Source organism: Otolemur garnettii, unplaced genomic scaffold, assembly GCF_000181295.1.
Source record: "Otolemur garnettii isolate 467f Iridium unplaced genomic scaffold, OtoGar3 scaffold00090, whole genome shotgun sequence".
NCBI classification, from domain to species: Eukaryota; Metazoa; Chordata; class Mammalia; order Primates; family Galagidae; genus Otolemur; species Otolemur garnettii.
This window is the reverse complement of record NW_003852485.1, coordinates 3,709,756-3,718,337: the sequence shown is the minus strand read 5'-3', so window position 1 is coordinate 3,718,337 and position 8,582 is coordinate 3,709,756.

Genomic DNA, 8,582 nt, shown 5'->3' with positions numbered 1-8,582 from the left:
GTAGAGTCATGTGGCATCACAGCTCACAGCAACCTCCAACTCCTGGGCTTAAGCGAGTCTCCTGCCTCTGCCTCCCAAGTACCTGGGACCACAGGTGCCCGCCACAACACCCGGCTATTTTTTGGTTGCAGTTATTATTGTTGTTTGGTGGGCCAGGGCTGGATTTGAACCTGCCAGCTCAGGTGTAAGTGGCTGGCGCCTTAGCTGCTTGAGCCACAGGCGCTGAGCCATAACTCATCTTTTATTTGAACAACTGCTTCAAGTACTTTGGCAAGAGAGCCAGTAGAATATAGTATTTTGCAGTCACTGGCATCCTCATGACAAGAATTTAAAGGTTACAGTGATGAAAATAATAAATTTTAAAATGTACTTAATGGGACAGGGAAATTGAAATATAAAACAAACAAATAACAACAAAAAATCCCAAGAGTGAAAAGGAACTCAAGGGTTACGGAGTAATTCTCAAAGAGCCTTCACTCTCCGAATCTGCCCTCCGAATACCACATACACTTGATACGATCTAGGCCTTCCTAATATTCACAGAAACTGAGGTTGTCATTGTTGATATCTATATTAATGAATGGGTAAAGCTTAATTTATTTTCTATTTTTTAGACAGTAAATAATCACAAATAGTAAGCTTGATATTTTCATCTTGAGCTATAGCAAGTTATTTTATTTTGGACACCACTCTGTTAAATTGCCATTGGGTATTTCCCATCTTTTTTTTTTTTAACTATTTATTCTAGTTATCTTCTTCCAACAGAACAGCTACTATGACACTGATTCCTTTTCTTATTTCTGCCAAACAAAATGTTCTTTAATGATAACAACAAAAACTTAACAGAGATTATAAGCACCTTTGAAGTCATCTGTACTTTATGCAGATCATTTTCATGGTTTCTTGTATCAACTGAAATTAATAATAAAAGTTAGTCAAAAATTATTTCTGCAGTTAAAAATTAATTTTACAAAACCTCTGTTATTCATAATAAACAACCTAGATTAAAAGAAACTATTTAGAAAGCTATAAAATTATATAATCTCATTAAGACTAAGCAAGTGATCAATAAAGTTACACTTTTTTTTTTTTTGCAGTTTTTGGCCAGGGCCGGGTTTGAACCCACCGCCTCCGGTAGATGGGGCTGGCACCCTACTCCTTTGAGCCATAGGCACCACCCTTCACTCTTTTTTCCTAATGAAAGTATCACATACTGAAGCAATGGACATGTGTTGTATGCTTATCAACCGAAAATATCCAAAGATAGAATATCTTTAGCATTATACAAAGTTGGAAAAGCTAATATTCTTTGTGTTAAATTGGAATTTTTTTAAAGTAAAATGACATTTACATATTAAAAATTGAAAACCAAAGGGCAAAGAGGGATTAGTATTTCCAAGACAAAACATTTGAAAAATAAGAGTACCATAATAATTGAGATAAACTCATACAGTTTATTGACTTTATTTTTGATTCAAAGTCAACTATAACTCCAATTACTAGTTATTCAATTTACATTTGAGGCAAGTCTGAAACTTGGCTTAGAAGTATGTTTCTAAAGGACTTTTAGTAATAATTTACTAGAAATCCATCGTCCATGAGTATTGCCTAGGCTGTGCCAACCTACTTTTATTCAAAAAGGATGCGGGGAAAGTCTGGTAAAATAAACCAAGTTTCAAGTAGCATTTTACAAATGTTTAAAACCTTTGTAGAAAAGCTTTTAAAAGTAAATGGTTGCCAAAAATTCTATTCAGCTCATTAAATTTGCCTTGGCCTAATCCATATTTACTGACTTAGTTCCTCCTAGCTATTTTCATCATCTTCTATCATTAAACTAAGACAGTAGTTCTATGTCTTGAACTAGCAGAAATAACCTCTTGAGGGAAGTAATAACTACCTACCACTCCGACCACGCCTTCTCTGTCTACTTTGAGGCTGCTTCTTCCTCCTCTGCCTTCTGAATGTTCCTGCCTGAAGTTTGCTCAAGTCTTTACTTTTCATACTCTTGCCTCTGATAATCTCATTTACTCTCTGATTTCAATTCTTGTCTCCCTGCAGAAGAATCCTTAATAGGAGACTCTAGCAGGACTTTGCAAATGACAGGCTGACATTTAAACCTCCTTCTGTGCATCTATATTCAGATATCCTGCAAGCAATGCAAAATCAAAACTTGATCTTCCTACAGCCTCAATGTAAGCTCTCCACTTATTTCAATGCACTACTCCCCAGTCTCCAAGCTTAGGGCTTCTTTGAATTCTCTTTCTTCTTCCTTGCTATCCCATGCTCACTGTATCACATGCCCTATTTTCAATAACTTCTTAACCAATCTCTTTACCTCCAATTAAGAAACATTGGCAACAAATCATCATTCTGAAGCATGGCTTTGATCATGCTTTTAAAGAACCTTTGCTTCTGATGATGTATAGAAGAATATTCAAATTATTCTAGCTGGCATTCAAGAATTTAAAGATCTGTCAAACGTTTCTAAGTTCCTCACCCATCATCCCATAACTTACAGCTTATACTTTGTACACTAAAACTGAACTTTATTCCTTAGTAGTTCCCCAACACAGAATGCAATATCTTACCCCTTTGTATTTTGCTGCTATTGTACATCCTGCTTCTAGAGCAGTGGTTCTCAACCTTCCTAATGCCATGACCCTTTAATACCCTTTTGTTCCTCATGTTGTGGTGACCCCCAACCATAAGATTATTTTCATTGCTACTTCATCACTATAATTTTGCTACTGTTATGAGTCATAATGTAAATATCTGATATGCAGGATGGTCTTAGGAAACCCCTGTGAAAGTTCTCACAGATTGAGAACTGCTGCTATAGAGTGAATTACTACACAAATTATATTTTTTCAAAAACATTTACTCCATCACTCTAAGTAGCTATGATCTCTATTCTAATGGGCACTATGATATAATGGATAGGGCATGGGCTTTTGAATACTATATAGCTGAGTCATTCTATTAGTTATGTGATAATAGGAAAGTTAATTACTGTAAATCGTGGTTTTCTCATCTATAAAATGGGCATAGTACAATTTACCAAAAAGTTCAAAAGAAACTCTGTTTGGTATTATTGAGATCCCAAGGAAAGAACCTGAGAAAGTAGAATTTTCACTCATTAAAATACAACAAATGTCTACTATAGATCAGACAATTTAAAATGGAGAGTAATGAGCAAGATAAGCACAGGTCCTGCTTTTCTGAAGCTAACAGCCCCCTAAATTCACCTCGGCCCAGCATCTAGTGCTGTACTTTGAAAACTCAGAAACTTAACCTAGAATTAATTGAGTTAATGGGTATGACTCCTACACACAAAATTCTTGACACTAATATTTGTAACCATAATAATATTTTTAAAATTTATACTGAAAATGTAACTGTCAAATGAATTAATTTGTCACCATTGGTTTAACCAGGTAGCTATATGAAATCAGAATGAAAAGGGGAAAAGATTTAAATATTTGGTGGACTTGTGCTATGACAGCCAGATTGGTCAATTTCCAATCAGGAAGATAGATTTTCCTTCTTAATTTATGCCTGCAGAAATATGACATCTGGAATATTAAGCTCAAGAAAGGGTATAGAATGATTTCGCTCTTGTATTTTCCTTCATTTCCTGAAGAATTTGCCAAAGGGGCTCCAAATATTCCTGTGACTCTTAAAGCTAGGGATGGTATGAGACATTCTTGTTACAGATCTCTGCACAAGGTGTTACCTTGTGGTGAGGCTGAGAGTACTGCTGAGAGGAAGTGGTAGAACCCTGGACTAGGTTTTGAGCAGGACTTGTGATCAACATGTAGCAAAAAGGAATCACTGGATAGGAGAGGACGGATTCCACCAAGTAGCAGCTCAGCATAAAATGCTAGATTTCAGTGTCCAGCCAAAAGAAGCACCATTATTTCCATATGTATTTTAAGTTGTGGATTGTACTCCTGTAAAGTTATGTATTTGTTAACATATATTCTAAATTTCTTTTAGGCTGACACAAGTCTTTCTATTAGAACACCATGGCCTATAGAAAATATATGTGGGGGTTGGAAAAGGACTTGTGAAATGAAGGCCTTAGATGGCATGAGACTTAGATAATGCTAGGTTGGCACCCAAAGGGAGGTAGAAATTTTATCTGTATCTTCCTTCTATCCCTTTGATATTTAATCATCCAATAAAAGTAAAATCTCCAAGATATATTGGCTGGGCATGAGTGGAAGGGAAAATATAGAGTCAAAATAGTCTTACAAAAATAGTTTTTCTTAACTTTGTCCACATTCACTCTGCAGGCCATTTATTCCCTCAAAAATGGTGTAGTATATACTAATCATTATAAGCTGTTAACTGTTCTTGTTATATGTTCACCCATCCATCACTACATTCATTCCTAAAAGGATTTGAGGTAGCCTGCACAAATATGGCAAGATAACAATAAAAATAACAGAAACAACAAAAATGTACAGAAGGCAGTCAAGGTCAAAGCTAAGAATAAGGAAAGGAAAATAAACTAAGCCAAGGGTATTATTCATCCACAGAATGCGGGATTTAGGGATCTGTGCATTTGCTGTAAATGGGGAACAATAGTGACACTGAGCTTTCTTATATAAGCATTTGATCTTTACAGGTATATTCTGATTTCCTTGGAAAAATTCAAGTTCCTTAGAACATGAAGCCAAAAGAGAATCTGTAGAGAAGGAGGAATATATTAACATTTTTATGTATACTGTCCTATTTCCTTAGGTCTAACACTATGGTACATTGCTAGTTTAAAAATTGTTACCTGGGATTTTTCAATTTCAGTAGAACGTTGCTTAAGGGAATTTTCATTTTATCTCACCACTATTCCAATATCCTCAACCTTTTTGCTTTTGCTTCATTTTATCTTTTAAAAATTTAATCCTAGTGCATCTTTAAGACAGTCATTCAAAGGCTGGTCCTTGGATTTACTGGTACTGCTATTTAAAATAATAGCTACCTAATTTGTTCATACTTAAAAAAATAGTTAATGAGAATAAAATGATACCCAGCCACTGAATACAAAAACAGTTGAGATATGAAATATCTATACTTTATACTTTCATATTAAAAGTTGGTGTCCAGATCACTGTGAGCCTTCTGGAGCAGAAATCTAAAAGCACACATAGTTTGATCTAATAAAGGCAAACAGGCACAGGTGTGTTGAGAGGCACTCACTCAAAGTTGTGTTCCCAGAGATGGAGAATAAAGCACACCCCCTGCAGTACTGTTGTGGTTTACTTTTCTGATTTATAATAAATGGTACTCTACTGAATATACTCAAAAAAGTGTCAGACTGACAGTTTTAAAGCCCTAAACTTCTTTATCAAACAAAGCAACAATTGCACAGGCAGGAACATTACAAACTTGTTGAAAAACTGGTATTAGCAAGAAGTAAGGGAATTAATTGGGATGATATGGGAATTCATAAGGATGCTGACATTTTTACATGAATCAAGTAGAGCACTTGAAGGTTGTGTTAGGAGATGAATAAATTCATAAGAGTGCAGCTTTGCCTATCAACAAAAATATGTCTCCTAAAAGATTCATTTTTAATTAGGCCCAGAGATTATTTGAAATGGTCATTCACAGGACAGGGCCACTTAACAGAAAATAATGGGATCACCAACAAATTATGCTCCTATAAAGTAGGGCCTTTGTCAGCTGGCCACAACTCTATCTTCCTATTTTAGAGGAACTAAAATTGTTACCATTGTTCTTCTATGTTTTGTATTGCTGAAGTGTGAACTTTATCCTCTGAAAGCCACTGAAAAAAATGTGTGATCCTTAAATAAGTCAGAATATGCTTAAGCTTTTTCCACAATTAAAAATTGCCTTGCTAGAATAGCTAGCTATAAGCTAAGGTGCAAAAGAAGTCCTATTCTAAAGGAATAATATATAGAATGGGCTAAGAAATGATGAAAATGCTACCTGCAGAGCATTCTTTAATTTTAGGGGCTAGCTAAAGGCTGAGCAACCATTGTTAAACCCTTGCAGAAGCTGTGAGGGTAGGAGAAAGGAGTCTTGGTTAACACCTCTTGATTTGGGTTAGGGTACAAGAAAGATATACTGTAGGAGTAATGGTGACTAGGAAGTAGGTGAGTCTTTAGAGGACCTAGAACTCATCTTTGAGTTATTCCCAGATGAAGTAACTCTAGACTACTAGTGTTTCTTGGAAGCAGACAAAAGGAAATATAATTCTTCCTTACAGGAAGCTAGCATCATCATGGTGCTCCAATTATTTCTAAAAATTAGGCCAGGCATGGTGGCTCATGCTTGTAATCCCAGCACTCTGGAAGCCAAGGCAGGTGGATCACCTGAGCTTAGGAGTTCAAGACCAACTTGAGCTAGCATAAGACCCCATCTCTAAAAAAAAAAAAAGCCGAGCATTGTGGTGGGCACCTGTAGTCCCAGCTACTTGGGAGACTGAGGCAAGAGGATCACTTGAGCCCAAGAGTCTGAGGTTGCTGTGAGCTATGATGTCACACACTCTACAGAGGACAATAAAATGAGACTCTGTTTAAAAAAAATTATTTTGAAAATCATTGTCAGGCAGGCAATAGAAATGAGTAACCAGGTGTCCCCAAAGACAATATAACATGAGTAAAATTTAGCAGAAATGTCAGGCAATGGAAAAAGACCTATAGGACTTCAAATATTAGAATTATAAGATACATATCCTACTATTTTCAAGGAGATAAGTGAAAATATTGAGAATTTCAGTGGATATTCAGAAACTAAAAATAGAATAATCAATAATTGTGTGCCAATGTGTGGATTTATTAACATCTTGGACTCACCTGAAGAAAGACATGTTAGGAAAAACTGCCTAGAATATAGCATGGAAAACAGAAAAGTTATTAATACATGAGAAAGAATAAAGGACCAAAAAAAGTACAGTGATAAGGTCTAAAATATGTATAATTGGAATACCAGGAAGGAGAAGCAGCATGATTTTAAGAGATAATGGGTAAATACATTTATAAACCGAAAAAAAAAATACCTTACAGATTCCAGAGCAGTTATAAACCTCAACAAGAATAAATAAAGAGAAATCCTTACCTAGGTATATGACAGTAAAGCTGATGAAAACCAAGAAAAGGGAAACTGCACAAGTAAGGAGGAGGGAAAATCACTTTCAAAAAAAATTAGGCTGACATTTGCTCTCTCAATACAAACAATAAAGCCACTGCTATGAAAAGAATACATTCAAAGTGTTGAAAAAATTGCCAACAAACACTTCTTTTAAATATGAAAGTGAACAAAATTTTTTTGGACAAAATCCAATACTTTTTCATAATAAAAGCACTCAAGAAACTAGGAATAGAAGTGAACTTGTTCAACTTGACAAAAGGCATTTTTGCCAAATCAAACAGAAAACATAGTACTCATGCTAAAAGATTGAATATATTCCCAATAAGATCAGAAAAAAGACAATAGTATCATTTGACCGTTCCATTCTACACGACATTCAACGTTGTACGGAAGATTTTAGGCACAGAAATTAGGAAAAGAAAGAAGACAAAAAGAAAGCATCAAGAGTTAAATGAAGAACTAATATTGTCTCTACTTGTGGATCACATAATTTTATGTAGAGAAAATCCCAAGGAATCCACTATAAAGCAATAGCAACCCAAATAAACCATTAAAACTAATAAATGTGTTAGGCAAGGTTTCAGATGCAAGATCACTATATAAAAATCAATTTTATTTCTATAAAAATGGTAATGAACAATCTGAAAATGAAATCAAGAAAACAGTTTCATTTACAGCAACAGTAAAAAGAATAAAATACACAAGAATACATTTCTTAAAAGTACAGCATATGTAATCTGAAAATTATAAAATGTTGTTGAAGGAAACTAAAGAAGTTGTAAATAAATGGAAAGATATTCCATGTTCATGGATTGGAAGGTTATACTCCCTAAACTGAGCCACAGATTCGATGTAATCCCTACCAAAATCCCAGCTGGCTCTTTGCATGAACTGGTAAACTAATCTGAAAATTCATGACAAAATTCAAGAGATCCAGAATAGTTTAAATAAATAATCTTAAAATAGAAAAACCAAGTTTGAGGGCTCACCATTCCTGATTTAAAAGCTTTAAAACTTACAACAAAGATACAGTAATAAAAATACTGTTGTGTTATGATGTGAGAATAGATAGATTGATGCACTAGAATTAAGAGGCAGAAATAAGCCCTCGTAGTTATGGTCCATTGATTTTTGACAAGAGATTGAAAAAAAAATAGTGTTTTCAATAAGTGATGCTGGGGCAACTGGATATCCACATGAAAAGAAGAAAGTTGGACTTCTTCTTCACATTATACACAAATATTAACTCAAAATTTATTATAGTGTGAATGTAAATGTAAGGGGTGAAACTATAAAACTCTTAGAAGAAAGTATAGGAGTAAATCTTTGTGACAATGGCTTAGAAAAAGCCTTCCTAGATATGACAACAAAATTCTTAGTGTTAAAGAAATAAAGAAATGGTACTTCACCAAAATTAAAAGTTTTCATGATTAGAAGATATCAAGAATGTGAAAAGACAACTCCCT